We start from the raw sequence: 21,903 nt of genomic DNA, 5'->3' as shown, positions 1-21,903 counted from the left end.
AAACTGAAATCAAAAGACACATCATCCATGAAGCTTTCTCTGATCTCCCAGTCAGAATTAATTGCAAGTTATTATATTGGAACTTGTATTTATCACTTGACCATTCTCTCTATATAAGAATTATTTACCAGATTTTGTGCCAGATTAAATTCTTAATTCTTAAAAACGAGGGAAACTATATTAGTCACTTTATTTTTTATAGTCCCTCAAAAAGAATATGCTCAGTACATGAGTTTTTTCCATGTATTGATATAATTTGGGGTTATAACCTTCCCCTATTACCCCACACGTAGTGTGTGGTTTCAACACGTTTTGAGCTAATTTGTGACATTATATTTGAAGAACAATTTCTCTACCCCAGAGGACTTTAGAGATCATATAAGTGATTTTATAATTCCTCACAGAGGTGCCCTTTCTGTTTACCTAAGTGTGTTCAAGTTATTTTTTGCCTTTGAACGTGTAAACATTATTAGAGTTTTAAACTGTGAATACCAGTTTGTAATTATTTGATTCCTGTCAAAAAACTTTTGACATAGTCTAGTTAATATATCAATACAGAATAGGTGATTTTTAACTTTGACACAGTTTGTGTTTGTAAATGTTTCTTGGTCCCTCCATGCTCATTTATATTTTGTGTCATGAAATAGGAGTAAGGAAATAAACAACTAGCCTAGAATGAGTTCTTGTCTGTAATGATCATATCATTTCTGAAAATCCGCTGTGGAAAAGCTGCTTATTCCCTCCCCTTGTGTTTCTTCCACTTGCTGATCAGTTTTTCTTCTATTTGTGACTTCAGCACCATGCCAAAGCATGAGAATTTCTTCAGACTTTAGTTGGTTTTGCTGTTAAAACTATCCTTGATATCTCAGTTACCAAGCAACAAAATTCCTGCCTTGTTTCTATATGCTTGGGTGTCTATTTTTTGAAGGAATGAAGTAGTAGGCAGAAATGGGATTAAAGGGAGCAATTGCAAAACAATCAAAGCAGTCATTGATGATATCATGTTTAGGCATAGTCCCAACAGTAAGGACATCTGACTTAGCTTTCACAATATATTAGCTAGTGTTCAGACAGGTAGCTATAACAAAGAAGACCCCAAAACATAGTAGCAAACACAGTATAGAAATTTATTCATCTTTCACATAAAAAAACAGAAGTAGTAGGTCTAGAGTTGGTAGGGAGACTCACATCTCTGTGTTCCAGGTGACTATTTCATAGGCAACTATTTTGTACCATCTCCAGGCCACTGGGTATAGAAGAAGAGGAGGAAAGGACATGTACATTCCTATGAAGCCATGACCTAGAAGTGGACATCATTTCTCATATCCCACTGGCAAGAAAATAAATACATATATTCACAATAAGCTACAAAAGAGGCTATGTCCAGCTCTGTTGCTAAATAAGGGAGGAACCATTTTTGTAGGCAATTATGTGTGTCTGTACCTAAAGCCAAAACAATCAGACAATAAACTTGTAGTGACTTAAATCAGTATGGAGCAGGCATGCCTACAAATAATCTATGTATTTTCAGCACCAATTCAGCCTAGGATCCACAGGAAAAGGATATGGAAAAAGAAAGGTAAAATGTACAATAGAATAAGAACACCTTGATCTGCCTTGATCTGATTATTTGACTATTCAGGGGGGCCTGGGGAAATATTTGGGGTAGCCTAAATTATTTAACTTGGAAGTGGATAAGTTAAATACAGACACAAACGCACAATAGAACAAGCTCATTGGATTTCTAGTTTAAAAGTTCCATTTCTGACTAGAGCTACAGGCTTCCATCAACCACTAGGGATTTAACATTTCAAACCAAGACTGGATTATTTGGGAATTACTTAATATATTAAAAGACAAAACTATGAAAACCTTGAGGAAAGATAGTTCTTTTAAGTTTGCAAAAACGCCATCAGAAAGATGGAGATAAAAAATTGTAGGAAGATAAGGAAGAAAGTAATCTTCTAATTTTTGCTTAAAATGAGCATAATTTTCAAAGTCTAAGAACTATTCTATTAATTAACGTTGTGACTGTGTTATCCTATGAGGAATAATCTTTCTTTTGGCCTTACTGTCATTCTATTATAAATGCTGAACTTAATCATATCTTTAGACCTTGAATTTCAATATAAAATGCTAGAATTTTTTTTCAGAATATGACTAAACCCAACTTTTATTCATTTAATTAAAACTAAAATTCTAATCAATTATTCTTTTAATTTTACCTGTTTTAGTAATGATCGTGACTCACCACTCATCTGGTAGAATATTTCTATTTATGATTATGTCAATAAAGTGTCAACCCATTTGGTTGGAGATAAAATAAGCTTTCAGAAGTTATTGAAAATTTATGAGTAAAATGTTTAACTTTCTACAAATTATTTTGAAGTTCTCTGCAGTATGTATATAGATATTCTTAATTTTTCAAAACTTGAAATATTAGGCAAATAAATCAGTGGGCTTCTGATATCTGATAAATCAGTAACTATGACATTCTTTTGGGTTTCTCCCATATAATCCACTCCAGAAAAATTACAAAGCAATAGAGAAGCATAGGTTTGAAGGATTAATACTAAAGAGTGAGACACCTGAGAGATCAAAGGCTACTGTGAAGTGGGATGTCTATAAGTGTGTGTGTGTGTGTGTGTGTGTGTGTGTGTGTGTGTGTGTGTGTGTGAGAGAGAGAGGGAGATGGAGAGACGGGGAGAGAGAGAAGAGAAGAGGGATCAGAGCAGGCAGAGGGCTTAATAGCATATGGGTTAACAGCAACCTGGGAGAAAGGCGAATTGCAGCAGGAGATGAGAGTGGGAGAGAGTTTTTTTTCTAATTCTGGTCTCGGAACCACATTATCTTGGGAATGCTGGTGATTGCCATCGCCACAGAACTCTCCAGAAGTGTCCTAAGAATAGGCCCTCATGGCCTGAATTGCTAGTGGAACAAGTATAGGAAAAGATGGGAGGTTCATGGCTCCATGTCCACCTCCTCCAAACCCAAGGGTTGATGATATTTCCACTTAGATACAAAGGTTTTTCTTTTTCTAGGAGAAATTTTTCTTAAATAAGACAATGTTAATTATCTCCTAGAATCTATCAGACTTTCCTCCCTGTAATAATAGAGCCACCTGAATTGTAGCAGGGCACAAGACTGCCCAAACAGATATTGTGTTTCCTAGCTCCCTTGCAATGAGATATGGCCATATGATGCAGTTCTGGTCAGTCAGTGGAATGTAAGAGGAAGTAATGTTTACAGCATCTAGTTTCTATTTTTATAAAGGAAAATTTCTTGTCTTTCCCATGCTCCCATTTCTTGCTGGTATAAAAATGACAACACATGTACCAGCTACCTTGGACCTAGGGCCCCTTTTATCCTTATTCTTTCAATGACTTTGTGGTGAAGAAATATCTTCACTAGCTCTAGAAAACTCCCATTTGACTATTAACTGAAAAAGAAACAGAATTCTCTTATGTAGAAGTTATTGTAACTTTGGGTCTACTTGATCCAGAAACTTAGCCTAGACCCTGTAATTCAGGATATAAGGAGGAATTGAGGACAGAAAGAGAGGTTAGGCAGAATGGTAAGACATGGCATTGATCAAAATGTTTTGAAGGTTCCTGAGATTCTTGAACCTGGAGCTTATCCCTCTATGTTTCTCAGTTCACTGGGAAGGACACAACTCGGACCTACCTTCTGTAATACATTTACCAGAAAGATTACCAGAAAGGTGATACCATCTGGGGAACATGAACTCACAAGACAAAATAATATCTGAGAAGTAAACCCACTATAAAGAAGAATAACAAATGTAACACATGATGCTGAATTTTTGGAACAGGCAGAATAAGAATTTAAATTAGTTGTAATAAATTTTATGGAAGTTTGTTAATGAAGAATATTCATAATTAAAAAAACAGAAAAGGTAAAGTGGAAATTTTACTTACGGTAGATGAGATGAAATGCTGGTAGAAACAGTTAAGGAATGAGTAAATGAGCTGAAAAATCATATTGAGAAAAATGGAAAGGCAACAAGAAAAGACAATGAGATAAATATTAAGAAATTGGGGGCTAGAAATAGAATTGCCAGCATTTAGACATAGAATACCAAAATGTGAGCCAATGTTTGAAGAAATAATGATAATAAACTTATAAAATTAATAGTTTAACATCCCCATAGCAAAACAACTTATAGAATGCCAAACTCCCTAGTTAAAGGAAATCTGTATAGAATCAGCATGTTATATTAAAATCTAAGTTTGTCAAAAGCAGAGCAATTTCTAGAAACTTCCAAAGTAAGAGGATGTTTGCACATTTTTCCAGAAGAAGAGAGAAATAGCTAAAGGTAACTATTGACTCTATGAAGTTAAGTACAATCTCAGACTAGATAAAGACAATGCAAAAAAGAAGATTATAGATCTGTTTCTCTTATTAATACAAATGAAAACCCCTAATTAAACAATATTTAAGTGAATCCAACAGTGTACTAAAATTAATCCATCATAATCATATGAGTTATCCCTAAAAATCTTTGCTGATTCACCATAGAAATGTTGGCATTATACTTTATCACATTAATGAATAAAGAAGAAAGTGTATATAGTGCAGTTGTAAATAAAGCATTTGATCAAGATCAATACTTAAAAAATATATATAAAGAAGGAAACTTTCCTAATATGGCAAAAGTTACGTACCAATGCCTATATAGACACATTCCACTTAAGAACAAGGAAGGCAGAGATCCTCATTAACATAGCCACTCGTTAACTTAGTACTGAATGTCTTATGGTATAAGAATGTGGAAGGGAGGAAGGGAGAAAGAGAAGATAGAAATATGAAGAGAGAAAAATTAGAGTGTAAGGATTGAAAGGAGTTAGATTAAAATGTCATTATTTGCAAATGATATAATCATCTACATAGAAAAAACTGATGGCATCAAAGCCACTGGAACTAAGATAGTTGAGTAGTAGTTTATTTATACAGAAGTCTGAGGTCTAGAATTATGATTGGCTAAGGGAGCATGATGAAGCAAGCCATTTCTGAATAGAAATTATTTTATGGCACAATAATAGAAAATAATTAACTTGAAGATAAATAATTCACTTCCCCATCTATATGGGGAAGTTGTGTTGGGTAGTAATTGCTGAGTGCAGTGCCAGTGGTATTTTTACTGAAGTAGTCCAAGGGTGTGTTGGGAATTTTTCCCAGCTCTTTTGGCCAGGTTTTATGGTCATCTGGGAGACTATAATTTATATAATATCCCATATAAAATTATTTTATAAATGAAGAGTAGTCTCTGAAACTGAAAACAGTGACCCGTATGATTATTGACACCGGTGTTGAAAGCAAGGCTTAGGTCCGTTAAGGATGTGAGGAACACAAGACTCATGGCCTGGCTGATTCTAACAATACTGGGGAAGCTCAAAGAAAGAAAAGGACAGCTTCAAGGTGTTAAACTCAAGTAAACTCAGTGTCAGGAAACTAGGGAACCTTTTTTTTTTCCTTTAGCCACAGGACTTAAGTCCTTGAGAATCTGATTTATAGTTTTACCATGCACGTTCCTGAAATACAGCATATGTTGAATTCAAAGCCTCATCAGTTTTCCTATATAAAAATAGACATTGTTTCAAAAAATAATAGACATTGTTTGTTACAGAGTGGGATTCCAAAATTCCAGTGGACCCACTTGGCATAATTGAAGGAAATCTAAGGCGACTTTCTGTGTCTAAGCAAACTAGTAGCTATGAAATTCATGTGCTACAATATAGTTCAAGTCATGACTTACTCAGAAAACTACTAAATGAAATATAAAATAAAAATATTTTAAAATTCTGCACCTACAGTTTTATTCATTTGAGGCATTTGTACTCACCATATTGAGAACACATCTATATGATTTTACTCTAAAGTGTATACTTTTAAGTGCATAAACTATAATTTGACTTAAGTTTCAAATTTTATTTCAGATGTTAAAATGACATATTAACACAGGGATATATGAGTAATAAAGTAAGCATCCAAAATGTCAAGTCAATTTAAATCCTTCATTAATTAATTGAAAGGAATATGAGAATTATTTCTTAAATCAGAGATTTTTACTTGAGGTATACAATTCCAATAAAACAAATGAAAGTAATGAGTATTTCATACATAAACTATAATTCAACCAAAATGTTTCCTAGTTTAGAGGCAAGAGCATTGATTGGGAATTAGGATTTCATAAATATATGTCAGAAACTGTTATATTTTATACTACTGCAAACACTCCCTGTTTTTCAAACATTAACTCTTAACCCTTTACTCTGCTTTCCAGAAGTACACACCGAAGTGCCCTTTTCAAACATTTCCAACTGTATCATATCCATGCTTAAAATTCTTCAACAACTTTCTGTTACTCTTAAGATGACAACTAAAATCCTTTCGATAGCCGACAGGGTCTTGCATGACCTGAATTCTGCTTACCTATCTAGGCTCATCTCTCACTGCTTTCCCTTGTTGTAAACTACTGCTCTGCCATTTCACTTCCTCCAGTACCAAACGTCTCAGCCTCCACTGGGACTGTGCAATTTCCTGAAACATTTCACTCTCCCTCCCCAAGTTTGGTAACCTATTCTCACCTTTTATTTTCTCGGAAAACGCCTTCCCTGAACTTTCAGGCTAGTTCGTATTTCTCTATTATATGTTCTCATGGCATCGTGTTTTTGCAGCACTTATCTCTCTGATGTTTGATAAAGTCTGTCCCCAATTATACTGAGTTCTATGACTGTAGAATCCTGTCTCTGTGTTGCTGTTGTTGTTAAACATAAACTGGGTGCCCATAGTTATACCTGTATAGAGTAGGTACTTATTTAATTTAATATTATTTTTGCTTAAAGAAATGAATTCTAGTATCACCAATTTATGTCTGTTAACATTACAAATCCAAATCACCTTTTTAAAAATTATATAGTGTATATGGGTGAGGTTTGCTAATGTAGGTGGTGTCCCATGAAAATGTTATGCCCTGATAGTCTTGTCTTATGTTCTGCCTACCACCTCCATAGCTCTTAGAAAAGCCTAAGCCCAACTATAGTTGTTGTTATCCAGTTTTTTTTTTCATTCACAGATAAGAGTTCAAAATCAAGACCTATCACTCAATGCAATTTCATGTGATTATATTGTGAGACTAATCTGAAAAAGAGCCCACTGATAGGGTGGCCATATATAGAAGAGTAAGTAGATGAATTCATTCTTTTTAAAATGAAATAGCCATCTAGTTGAGAGAAAAAACAATTCAGCTTATTAGTTAATAAATGTTTATTGAGTTCTTAACTATATTCTTCACATTGAGGGTACAGTGGTGAAGAATTTGTGTCAGATACAGGATTTAGTTTACTCTCATAAGCTAAATTTGATGTGGTGGGGTCTTAGAGTAGAATTAAAAGACATACTAAAATGTTCTGCAAATTGGTGAAGGAAAGACGCTCTAGCTGGAATCAAATGTGAATTGCTATTTTAAGTAGTATGCACAGTACCATGTAAACAGTGATTTAAGAAGTGTATTTATGTTTGTGGAAAGAATAAATGAAATTATAAGAACTACAAAGGTCAGAGCAAAGAAAATTTGTACCATGACTGCCTTGGAAATTAGGGTGGCCAGAAAGAGAACAAAGAACTTGGGCACCAAGCAAAGAAATTGCAAGATAATTTATATCCATAGATATCTAAGGTTTAGGAAAAGGCTTTAAGGTTAATAAAGACAATCAGTTCAAGAATGGAAGAAGACTGGAAATTAAGAAGTTAAACTCTAATTATTTGAAATGTTAAAGATTTCACTATCAGAAGAGAAGACCCCCCCCCATAAACCCTCAGATCTGAATGGATGCTAACAAAGAGTGACAACTTTCATTAATAATTTAAAGTTAATAATTTGTATCCCTATAATTCCAACACAGTCAGACAAATTATATACCTGTGCAGTGTTAGACCAAATCTAGTAAAGTATTGAGAATTACCCTCATAAAACTGCATGTAGGAAATCAGTATCAAAGCTTACTATTTTTTAACTTCTATGCATATATAACTAAGATGAAGACAGATTTAAGAGGGGATGATCAGGGAAGGTAGTTAAGAGCACTTCTATTTATTTCAAGGTTCTTTGTTGCAGATAACAGAATCTCCTTTAGCTGGTTTAAGCACATCTGAATTTTACGGGATGGTAGTTATCTTAAAAAATTTCTAGGAAGCTAGGGATCAACTTTCTATGCCATACAGTCAGGAACTAATGGAGCCAGGAGAAATGCTAAACTGCACACAGAAACCACTGCTAAAGATGCTAAAGAGGCCACATGCCAGAGACCAGTCACCAAGACTCTGCCACAGCTGCCCCAGAAGAATGAAACACCTCTCACAAGATGTGTTCTCTCTGGGGGCAGATGCCTCTTCATATGGCTCTGCTTTGTTGAAACTAGGTAACATATATGCATGCTAGCTCCAAGTAGATTTGGAAAATCTAGTGTGTAGCCTTCCAGCGTTTACAGCACAAGCAGATATGCTAGAAGGGTTTGGGATGGGTATGGAAAGACACTGTTCTATTTTCCATAACTTGGCATTATTCGGTTCTGTTCACCAGGACCCAACATCATAGGAAAGGAATCCAGTATGAAGTACATTGTGAAGGGCATTCCAAAAAACATCTCCCTGGTTAGGACTCTAAAGTAAGTGACACAAATTAGAGGTTGCCCAAGCAGGCCCATGATAAGTAAGCCTTTCTTTAGTTTCTCTGGATGGCTGTAGAAAACAGGGACGTAAAGCGTGGGGCAGGATGGAGTGTAAAATTGGTATATTTAAATAATGGATGATTTTAGTGAGCTCAGTATATAAAATGTCAGAGAGTGCTTTTAAAGAAAAAACTATTTAGCTCATAAACTCAAGAGGAATAGGGTGTCTAAATGTCCAAAATTTTGATTAAAGAACAATCTTCAGATCAGTGGGTCTCAAGGAGATGATGAAGGCGAAGCTCTCAGGATTTTTATTGCTTCATTAGGATCTTTCATGAGCATGAATCGACAGACTCTATCCAGATGAAAGCCTGAGAAGGTGATAATTCAGGAAGATATGAGAGACAGAGTTTGTAAATTTGGTTTGTATAAACCAATTTCAATTTAAGGTGGGAGAGGCAAATATTGATTGTGTTTGGGAGGGAAATCAACTGAACAGGTGCTGGAGATCCATCAAGGTAATGCTTGATTGATAGATAGATTTGGCTAGCTTGTTAATTATGTATCAGTAAGTAATGGAATAAATTAATGGCTTTAACGTTGTATAAGAATGTTCTAGAAGGACTAGTTTGCAAACCTAGTGTTCCTTGGAGTCTCACTATTGTTTCTTGAGCCCAGTATAAGCCATAAATCCAAGTTATTCTAGGAATAGCAGCCTACACAGATAGGATACCAGAGGAGAACCTTTGTAAATCTATAATTATCTCAATTATAGCAAATGGATTCATTCATTCAAAAATAATTAATACTGCCACATTCTAGGCACTGAGGCACTATAGCAAACAAAATAACATCCCTGCTATCCTGGTAGAATAGAACTAGGAGACTGACAAGTAAACACATAAACGCAAATATATGATGCCAGATGGCAATATGTGCTATAAAGAAAAGTGAGACAGGGTACGGAGAACAGAGACTGGAGTGGGGTGCACAGGGATTGGTATTCCACATAGGGTTTTCAGGGGATCACTGGGGTAGAGACCCGAAGGATGTGAGAGAATAAGACACATGGATGTCTAAGAGAATTGAATTTTCTGTAGAAGAAAGATAAGAGCAAAGAACCTGAGATAGAAGCATGCTTCTCATGGACCAGTATGAGCAAGGATGCTTATGTGGCCAGAGCACAGTATAGAAGAAGAAATAAAGCCAAAACCTAGCAGACGGCCAGATTAAGATCTCAGAAGACATGTTAAGGCCTTAAATTTTCTGAGTGTAATGGAAACATTTGAGCTGAAAATTGCACATGATATGACATTTTAAAATATTTTACATTTTAAATGGGCAGATTCTTTACACAGTATGATATTCTCCTTGAAGGGTAAACTAAGATTCATTTCTTTAGAATATTTTATCCCTACATGTCTGACATGTAACAAGTATATAAAATTTTTTTTTTTTTTTTTTTGCGGTACGCGGGCCTCTCACTGCTGTGGCCTCTCCCGTTGCGGAGCCCAGGCTCCGGACGCGCAGCCTCAGCGGCCATGGCTCACGGGCCTAGCCGCTCCGCGGCATGTGGGATCCGCCCAGACCAGGGCACGAACCCGCGTCCCCTGCATCGGTAGGCAGACTCTCAACCACTGCGCCACCAGGGAAGCCCTAAAATTTTTAATAATGTTTTAAGATTTTATAATAATGAATTATTTATTAAATAAGGTATAAGGTATTATTTTGCTTATTTTTAAAAACTGTGATGACATATTTAGATATAAAAATACTGTTTGATGAGCTTGCCACTATGGAGAAAGAGGAAATTTCCCAAAAGCTTAAACAATTTAACCAACACTGCCACATTTTACATCGATTTAATGGCGTTTAATAGCATGAAAAATTGTGGCAAATATTGGGCATATGGTAAAAATAAATACAATATGCTCATGTAAGTACGCATATTGCAATAAAGTGTTGGAATGGAGAGCAATGCAGTGACAAAATATGTATGGTGTGGAATGGAACCTAACTGACTTCTATTGAGAATACACTGTGAGAACACAGTTCTGAAGTAGGTTTTAGTTTTGGCAATACGTCCTGTTTGCAACTGGAACCGACTAACTGTATTTTGTCCTCCTTTTCCAATTGTGAAAATTTGCCTTTTTCAGGAAATAATTGGTTGCCCATCAAATTGTAATGTGAAATGCCTCATTGACACACCCTACCATTTACCACATACTTACCTTAATTTACTGTGTGCTGAAGGACTTCTTTTTAAGCAAACATTTGCCAAAGGCTAACATACGTGCAGAAAAATGCAAAAATTCTAAGTTTAAAGATTTGATGCATTTTTTGCAAAATGATCCTACCCATGTAACTGCCACCCAGATGAAGACAGAGAAGCAGTAGTAGTCAAGTACATGGCCTGGACTTTTTTTTTTTTTTTTTTTTTTTGCGGTACGCGGGCCTCTCACTGCTGTGGCCTCTTCCATTGCGGAGCACAGGCTCTGGACGCGCAGGCCCAGCGGCCGTGGCTCACGGGCCCAGCCGCTCCACGGCATGTGGGATCCTCCCGGACCGGGGCACGAACCCCTGTCCCCTGCATCGGCAGGTGGAACTCTCAACCACTGCGCCACCAGGGAAGCCCTCAAGTACTATGTCTTGAAGCAGAGGCTCTGACAATCATCTCAGAACTTCAAAGGATAGCAGTGGTCCCAGTACTTAGCTACCTGTCTAAAACCATTTTAGAGATTAAAACACATAATATCACTAAGGTGTAAGCAAGCAAATAGAGGTAAATTGTCCAAGGTCTTTGAAATCTCATAGAAGTGGTGAAAGTATTTTTAATAAAAATTATAATAAACCAATGTTATATCTAAAAACAAATTTTTGAAAATTGTAAAGTAAACCCTTCTGTCTTCTTCACGTTACTACCTCACTACATAAGACGGGAATTTTTAAAAATAACTTTCCTACTTTACTAAAAGTACCTGTGAGGCTCATTCATTCCTCCACACAGGAGATTTAGTGAATTTCAGGAGAAATGTGGGAATTTTTCATGCGTTAGATCATGTTATTCTTGAGATGAGGCTTCTAAAAGCAGCCTGATGGACTGTCTTCACCTTACAGAGTATTGGGTTGAGTTCCCCAAAATAAAGATGCTTTGCCGGTATAGAATAGTCTAACTTATTTTCAGTGGAAAACTGGTATCTGTCAGAGATAGGAGCCTTAAGTATTGTACAGATTAAGGTTAAATATGAATAAACTTCTGCTTGCAGCCTCCAAAAGCAAACAAGGAGAAAACTGTATGGAGTGACTATAGAAGCTGGCCAAATAATAAAACGTAAGTACAGTGAGTTTCACAGTTCTTTCTAAAAGAGAAACTTGGCGGGCTTCCCTGGTGGCACAGTGGTTGAGAATCTGCCTGCCAATGCAGCGGAGAAGGGTTCAATCCCTGGTCCGGGAAGATCCCACATGCCACGGAACAACTAAGCCCGTGCGCCACAACTACTGAGCCTGTGCTCTAGAGCCCGTGAGCCACAACTACTGAGCCCACGTGTTGCAACTACTGAAGCCCACGTGCCTAGAGCCCATGCTCCACAACGAGAGAAGCCAATGCAATGAGAAGCCCATGCACTGCAACGAAGAGTAGCCCCTGCTCGCCGCAACTAGAGAAAGCCCACACGCAGCAACAAAGACCCAACACAGCCAAAAATAAATAAATAAAAAATAATAAATTTATAAAAATAAAAGAGAAACATCGCAATTTCTTCCAAGAGATGGTCAAGGCTAAATAACCATGCCTCACCTCCCTATTTTCATGGTACACTTACCCCCTTGACCTTCTCTACATCAATTGCCCTGATTTCATTCTTCTTTTCCTTTGTCTTCTTCACTCAGGTTTAACACTTGATGTGTATAAAACTCTGTTCACAGTAACTTTCATATATTCTTACAGTGTCCAATGAGGTAGATATACTGAGTATTCCATTATATAGATAATAAAACTGAAGCACAGAGCGTGGAAATAACCTCCACAAGGTTACATAGCTAGGTTGGTGGGATGAGATCCAAATGATCCAGTTGGTCTCAAAAGCCCATATGCTTAACTGCCACACTGCATTACATCTCCACCTGCCAAGTCAGCATTTCCATCTGGATGTCTCCAGGGATTGTAAACTAGAGATGTCCAATGTTGAATTTATGTCACTCTCAGATAATACTCCTTTTTTAGTTTTTCTAATCTCAGTAAATAACATTTCCTATCTAGCAGATAAGGAAAAATCCTGGATTTTTCACATGTTCCCTCCCTGAACACTTCATATTTATCAATCCGACAAGTTTTCTTGATTTTAGAGCAATTCCCCTGCTTACAATGTTTTAGTTGTTTCCAACTATCATTAAAGTCTAAGGTCCTTTGTATGGTCTACAAGTCATCCCTTTATTGATATTAGACAATGTCCCTGATGTTGGATTCTCTGTCAACTTAGAGATCCAAGTAAATACATGTTATAGAGACCCCTCTCCCCATTCTTAAGGTAAAATCTGACCAAGTAGAACTAAATTTGACTGTATTAAGGTACTCGGATGTGTGGGGTTTTTACTTCTTCTTGTTGTTATTGTTACTGTAATATAAACCTACTCAAATCTGATTAGTATCCTGTGTTCATCCTCAATAGGAATTGAAATTACTTCATTATTTACTTTCATTATTAGTTAAAATTATTTCATTATTTGTAAATATCTGTATAAAATTTCTCTTGCTGGTAGCCCATAGCTTGATGGAAACAGAGCTCTTACCAATCTAATTCATGATTGTATTCTCTGCCTAACTTAGTAGATGGCCTATAGTAACAAAAAAATAAACTGTGTGTATGTATTGTGTGTCTATATATAAACACACACACACACACACACACACACACAGACCCTGGCCTCATTAATCTTTCAGTCAAAGAAAAAAACCACGTAAGTGAAACATAGTAATACAAGTTGTGACATAGGTACTATCTACCATGGGGGAAATGCAAAATAATACTGGAACTCATAGAAAGGATGCTAAACTGAAGTCTCATCGTATGGGCATTTAACTTACAAGTTGGATTCAAACCGAATGTAATGTAAGTCACAAAAAGAACAAGAATGCCCATTAATTTGCCTGAAGTTTAAAGACACTTAATAGTAAAATGGAATGAAATATGTACTGCAGACAAGTATCAATACATTAGAACTTTCTATCTCACCCATTCACCAGTAAATATTTTGTAATATTAAGACAGATTATTTTAAACATTCAATCACCTATTTATATATTTGCTTTTGTTGAAACCATTCAGTGAGGCTGAACAGTTTCCAAAATTGAATGTGCATATAAATTATTGTGCCAAGTTGTATTCTACAAAGTTGTGTTACCATGGATTGTATGCAACTAAGAAAATTTCAAAGTAAAATTTTTACTCTGATTTTTAACGTATTCTTGCACTTGAGAACCTAAGATGGAACTCTACACTGCTATAGAAGGGCACGTAGTTCACGTAATACCTAAAAAACTGAGGAGTTGGCCAGGCGACAATAAACGAGATCACAGTTCCACTTCAAAAGGATCATTTTGGATGATTTATAGGGCATATAAGTAGGGGTACAGTGGATTTTTCCAGAGGCTACATGACATGTGATTTTGCAGTAAATTGAATATCAAAGTAAACATGAGAATCCAGCGATGCTCTTAAGCCAGAAATTAAATTGATTTGCAAGAAATGTAAAACGCTCCAATTCCTATCACTTTTTGTTTTATAAAATAGCTATTTCTCATAAAAATATAATTTAGTGTATAATTTTTAATTATAATGAACTAATAAGTATTTTAAAAATTCTTGATATCTAATGCAGTAAATATAAATAGATATAATTCACATAAACAAAAGTATTTTGGTGTCCTCAATAATTGTTGAGTTGCAAGATGTCCTAAAACCAAAACTTTTGAGATCTCTTCTATTGTATAGACAATTTAAGTTTACAATTTTTTTTTAAGCTATACCTTGGTCTTTTTTTTTTTTTTTGGTAGCCTATATAATAAATGATACCTAATTAGAGATGGGAAAATATTTTTATTTATAAGAGATTCTCCAAAATACAGAAAAGTTTTAAGCAAATTTTCTTTTCATTTTAGAGAGCCTATGCTGTCTGCTCAATATACATTATACATTTTTAATTAACCAAAAATAAAATTTTCTAGAATGAAAAAAATGCTTAATAAATTGCTAGCTTTATGGAACATATATCTTCGAACTGTTTTATGCAAATATTGATCCCTATGGAAGAAATTGCTTTAGATTTAGAAAATCATACCTTCATATAAAGATTTTCTAACTGTTAATATTATTGAAATAATAATCCTACCCACTATAGAACATATTTGTTACAGATCTCTATATGTAGGAAAATTCGTGTCTTAAGGAATGTTCAAGTCAACTGAGAGAAGTAGGACAAATTTTAAAGAAAAATTTGGAAGGGGAAGAAACAGATTCATTAATGTGAAAATGTATCAGCTTAGAGTGGTCCATTGGACTGGATTACCTCTCTCATTCTTTTCTCTTACCGCCATTTCCTTACATAGTAAATTATCAGTAATTATGGTTTGGAATACTGGGACAGAGTCTGCAAAAGTCTTCACACTTGAGGTTGCATAATGTTCTCTTTCACCTTAAAAGTTTGGAGAGAAACCTTTAAATCAAGTCTGCCTGTCAAAAGATCTGATTCCAGGATAGCTGTACTATCTGAGGAAGGGCATGAATGGGTCATGCAAAGAGCTTTGGAAGTAGCCTGAGTTCAGAGATTGAAGGCAAAGAATTGGTACTATTTCTGTCATTCACAGCTAATGACCAATTGCTTCCTGACTATTTTAGATCATGAAAAGCATTTCCCAAATACTAACATTTCCTATAGTTTGAGAGACAGCAAGGTATAGTGGGACAGTTTGGGGCTTTTATTCAAACAGACTGGACAACTAATTAAAATTCTGTCACTTAGTCAGTGGGTGAATGTAGGTAAATTATCATCATGACAGTGAGTATAAAATTACCTCTCAGAGAGTTGGTGAGTTTTAATAACATGTATGAATATGCTAGAATAGTCCAAATCATACAGTGGGTGGGCAATATTTTTTTTAATTTTATAGTAAAAAGTATTATATAAAATCCCCAAGAACATGAGGTCTCTTGTTCACAGTTTGGAAACATTGTTTTTAGTTCAAATTAGAAGTTCACTATATATAAAATTTGCTGCTAGTCTTATTAAGACTATTTAAAAAATAACTCCTTTATTACTCATTTTCTCTGATTGGTCTGTCAAAGTTTGTAGAGTGCTTAATTTTTTAATCTAATAAAGTTTTAACATCTGGTGAAAATATAAACATTAAAATTATGCTTTTCTTTATATGTGAGAAGATATATCTTATGATATAGTTTTGCTAGAAGTGAGATTTCTTTTATGAAAAATACCACTTTAGGAGCAATGGTTATTTATAAAGCTTTCTTCAAATGTTCCTTAATATATTTCATATATAATATCTCTCTATATGTCCATATATGTAGATATATATCCATATATATGTATATATAAACATATAGTGAACTAATTTTCTTAGTTCACTATTTTTCTACTGCCTTGAAATTCTTAGATGAGTAAAGGATTAGTTAATTTTCATGATTAAGTGCTATGAGTTCCTTTTCTATTAATGTATTTAGCAGTGTTCAACTCGAGCTATTTCTTTATGCAGGTTTTGGATTTATAGCCACACTTACAGATTGGTTGGTTAAAGCACATTAGCTAAAACTATGACCCTAAATCAATTTATGTCTTGTATAAGTTGGCTTTGTCCTCATACAAAGGAAAACCAGTTGCTTTATAACTGTGTCTATTTAAATCTTAAAGTCTTAGCACAATTGTGTTACACACCAGAAGGACCTAGAGGAAGATAAAGTATGCAAAAGTGATTGTGAGGTCATTATTTTACATTTTCTTGTTTCATTTTGTAATTTAATAATACATACCAGTATGTGTATTATATGTACATACACACACACACACACACACACACACACACACACACACACAATTTATTGCCTAAACAGACACATCTCCAGAAGTTTGAGATGACATATGAGGCATTAACTCAAGCCAGAGAATAAACATGTTCCATGTTTACCTCAAAGCTTTTGGGGAAAATATTTTATCATTTTAAAAACTATGGGTATATTATGATATGTGTAGTGAAAGGTCTCATGACTTTTAAGCTAAACCCAAACATATGAAAAAAGCCCTTTCCTTTCAGAGGGCTCCTTTGGACTAAAGCCTAATATTCCTTCAATGTTAGGAGAACATCAACAGAAGTGTGAGAAAGATGATCTTTACTATTACTATGATTTTTATGCTTCTCATTATAGATAGTCAGTGATCTTTTTGATTCTATTGAGAGAATGTGCTGGTGGAAATTTTTTGTTTTACTTATTTTACAGGATTATACATTCACTCCAGCTGGCATACATGAGCCTCCCAACATGGCTCTACAATAATTCTCTAGCCTTAATTTCCATGATGCCACTAACTCTATCCCACGCTTCAATGAAATTTGACTCTTGAATATGCCTATATGCTCATAGATAATTAAAAACCTGGATTGCAAATAACAGGTCTTACATGTTCTATTTTTATTATTTTACAAATGCCAAATATCATTAAGCTTAGAGGGATAAAGGCATGTTCTCAATGACGTAAATCAAGTTGGTGATCAAGCCAGATCTAGAATCCTGGTCTTCTATCATTCAATTTCTTACTCTATGCCATGTCTCTCCACTCATTAAAAAGTCCCTGTTCTTCTTAACCTGGAATGTCCTTTCCCTTTTCTGATTGTTATAATCCTACCCATGATTCAAGATAATTATCCTGAAACCTTTTTTTTTTAAATCAAGTAGATTCTAGTAGATTATGATGATTATTTGTAATAAATTTAATTGATTGTTTTTATTATGCAAAGGAAAGAGCTACCTTAAATCTCAGCTCCTCAAAGTATTGCTAACTTGCAAAATTATATGACTGCATTTCTAATTATATGAATACTTTTCTAACTTATTAATATTTTGATTATCGTCATCTAAATGTTCTCAACAGTATGAATGAATACAAGTTAGGCAAATTGATCATTTGGGAGAAAATGCCTTTTCAATCACTCAGATTTCAAATGAATTCCATAAGCTCTTTCAAGACTTTGAAAAATTAGTACAGCTTTTCATGATTTCATGTAATGCCAATTATTTGTCCTTTTACCCTTTCCTGAGGAAACAGAAGCCTTTTCAAATAACAATGTAATGGAAATGAGACAAATCTCACGTTTCTTAATAGGTATTTTTCACTTAGATTAGTCATAATCTCAATTTACTTCTCACAAGCTCTCCTGATAAAGATACACCCCATTTAAGTACAGAAAGTGGCATTAAAGGAAGCACAGAATGATTGAAATTGTTTTAGAGACTGCAAATCAACTAGTTTTAATTTCACTGTCAAGTACGGTTTCTTTGTTGTAAATCAAAGAAATTTCTGGGTTACTTTAATTGGTCGACTACATTCATTATCAAAAGTTTCTTTTCCAGGGGCATTATATAATGTGATTGAAAAATGACTAATAGGTAATGTGTGAAGTTTTAATTAGGTGGCTTCTGCCATCCCTAAGACTCTACAGAAGGAAATTTAAGTAAAAGAATTTTGATGAAGAAAACAATGTTTTCCTTAGAGGCCCATGATTTATTCCTCCTCCACTATCTTTCTATGGTTCCTTTTCACCCCTGCAGTTAATTAGAGGTACTTCAAATTTAAGTGCCATGTCAGCAATTGTGCAACTCATCACTTGGCAATATTTTGGTCCTAAACTCTAACTTTTCTGTACTTATTATCATTGATGACCTCTTTGACCATTCTGTGTGGTTCTCTTTCCACGTGCTGTTTTAGTGGCAGTATCATTTGACCTCTTGAGGGCCCTTTGACCCAGGTGAGTAAAAATTTACAACTAGTTGGTGAGCCTCAACCTCTCACAGATAATTAGCCTTGTTCTGTGTCTTGGTTGGCATACTTTGGCATGTCTATAGGACTAATTATGAAATGAAGGGATGCAGTGGAAAGATGGAGTAATTTTAAAGTTCTGCTTTACAACAAATATCAAAATCAGTATTCTTGTGACAGAGAAGTCATATCCTGTTGTCCTTTGTTGTTAATTTTATATAAATAATTCAGATTTATTTTGTACTCAATGGGATGCAGATTCATAATGTAATGTTTATAGATACAACAAAGTTGAAACTATGATTGAATTCGCTACTTGATAAGTCTAACAAATAAAGGCATGACAGCCTCGAGTTCCAAATCACACTCACCCCAATATCTCTAAGGTAGTGACAGTGTGCAACCACTAGAAAAATGAGAGAATTCTGACCTTGCCTCTTTTACGGAAACATTGAGGTCCTGAAAACCTGAATCAAACTTCGATATTGTTCATACATTACCATATGCACTGTGATGAATGAATAGTTTCAGCAATTGCTTTTTTTAAAAAAAAAACGTTTGTCTCAAGTGATTCATGAGAGGATTTACATGTGAGGAAACAGATAACCTATTTATTTTCATTGTTCTGATTTATTTTTCCATTATCGAGTAGCCTAAGACACTAATAGAAGAGAGGAAAACTAGTTCCAGGTTTTGTAAAATTTTTTCAAAAAATTATGAATTTATTAGAGATAGAAAGTAATAGGACATCGAGGTTATAAAAGACCTAACACAACATAATGTGAGGAATATTATAGACCTTCAGAAGATACTATTTGAAGTGAGTCTTTAATTTAGTAAGCCATTTTGTTATTAGATTTTTATTTCAAAATTGGTGTCTAAACTGACCTTGCTATTCTCTAAAATAATTTATTCTGAAAATGTTGAGACCTAATTATTACCCCATATTAATTATACTCAATTATTATGCTCACTGTGTTATACTACAAATGTCACGTGTGGTTTACTACAAATAATCACATAATTATGCTTACTGTGTTATGTCATGTGTGTTATACTACAAAATTTTTCTTTGCATATAGTTGTTGTATAGGGCTGTGTACTGACAATATATGTGAATTTGAAATAACTACTATTAATAGGTTAAGTGCACTAATGGAAAAACACTGACAGCATTCAAGAAAAGTTGGGTGATGTAAGCAAAGAGATGGAAATTGGGAAAGAATCAGTAGGAGATGCTAGACATCAGAAACACTAATGGAAAGAATGCCTTTGATGGACTTTTAAGTAGACTGGACATTGCCAAGGAAAGATCGGTGAGCTTAGAAGTATATACCAATAGAAACTTCACAAATTGAATTGCACATTTTATTTAACTTTTACCATACTCTAATTTACATATCTTTTAAAGCACCAAAACTTAATTCAATTTACTCTGTTTAAAGCCATCATAATTTTTATTTGCTCAATTAATTTGGGGAAATATTAATATTTATTGGGGAAATTTTTAAATATCTTATTTTCCTCACTCAAATATTTTAAAATAAGCCTGCAGCCCTCTTCCCTTATTTTTTTATTTTTTATTTTTAGCCACACCTTGGCATGCAGGATCTTAGTTCCCCAACCAGGGATCAAACCTGTGGCCCCTGCAGTGGAAGCGGTGAGTCCTAACCACTGGACCACCAGGGAACTCAAGCCCCTTTTATTTCTTATGTTTTTTTTTTTGTGTCCATCAGCTAATTTAACTAGGTCACACTAATAAATGGCAGAGTTGTGATTAAAACTTAGGTCTCGGGCTTCCCTGGTGGCGCAGTGGTTGAGAGTCCGCCTGCTGATGCAGGGGACACGGGTTCGTGCCCCGGTCTGGGAAGATCCCACTTGCCGCGGAGCGGCTGGGCCCGTGGGCCATGGCCACTGAGCCTGCGCGTCCGGAGCCTGTGCTCCGCAACGGGAGAGGCCACGACAGTGAGAGGCCCGCGTACCGCAAAAAAAACCAAAAACAAACAAAAAAAACCACGTAGGTCTCACTTCACAGTTTTGTGTGTTAATCACTGTAGTATATAATAATAATTCAATACTAAAGATGTGATTTAAATAAAAGAAAAATATAAAAACCTAGAACATTTATTTAAAATTTGTATTACCTATTTCCCTTGTGTCTTAAAATAAAATAATCTTGCTACTGATCTCACTGGGTTGTCAGAATTAAAGGAGTTAACATATAAAAATCACTTAAACATCACCTAGTGCATAGCAAGAACTCAATACATGCTAGATATTATTAGTCCTAGTCCTAGCAGAGAAAGCTGTCACAATGAAATGTTAAGTATTTGAGACACAAGGTATTTGGGTGTTTGTATAGAATTTGTAAATTGGGAGATTTTGTGAAAGTTGAAGTTCATATAATGATGAACATCCAGACATTCCAGGGCACACTGGACACATGGACCGATAGATCTGATCTTAACCCATGCAGGACAGTGCAGTGGTTAGAGACACAGGCTTTCTGGCTCCACCTTTTATTACTTATGTAACTTTGGACAAGTTGTTCCAAAGTGGTACGTTTGGAACACACAGTACCTTGTTGTATCACACAGTACCTTCTCAGAAAGGCAGTATGGCCTAGTGATGAAAGGAATAATTTCTGGAACCATTTGTTCTTGTTCAAATGCTGATTCTACCACTTATTAGCTTTGATTCCAACTCCTGGTGGGTTTCTTGAACTGCAGACATTTAAATCTTTGAACTTCCTCCATTCCATTTACTACAGTAAATTTTCATCTTAATTAAACTGGCACGTATATGAATAGTAAAATATATATATGTACTAAAATTACAGCTTGCCATGAAATTTAAGAAATAAAAAATAGTGAAAAATTTTATATAGTAAAGACATGAATTGACCCAATGTTAATTTGTATACTTTAAGTAAGTCCCTGTCTGTTTTGAAAATATGGTCATGTTAATTTTAGTCTCTGTGTCCAGTTCCTCCTGTGTAGGGCTCACCCCTGCATGAAGCAGAAATGGTGAGAAAGCCTCTATTTTACATGCTTCATAAAGCACGCACTTTTGTGTTGCTATCAGTAGGTAATGTAATCCAAAAAAATTCTGATCTTGAAAAAAGTATCATCCCTGTCATTTTGCTAAGTGGTAAGTGAAACTTGTAGGAAAG

Source organism: Tursiops truncatus, chromosome 5 (assembly GCF_011762595.2).
Source record: "Tursiops truncatus isolate mTurTru1 chromosome 5, mTurTru1.mat.Y, whole genome shotgun sequence".
NCBI lineage: Eukaryota > Metazoa > Chordata > Mammalia > Artiodactyla > Delphinidae > Tursiops > Tursiops truncatus.
The sequence above is the reverse complement of the archived record's forward strand: the minus strand, read 5'-3'. Positions refer to the sequence as shown.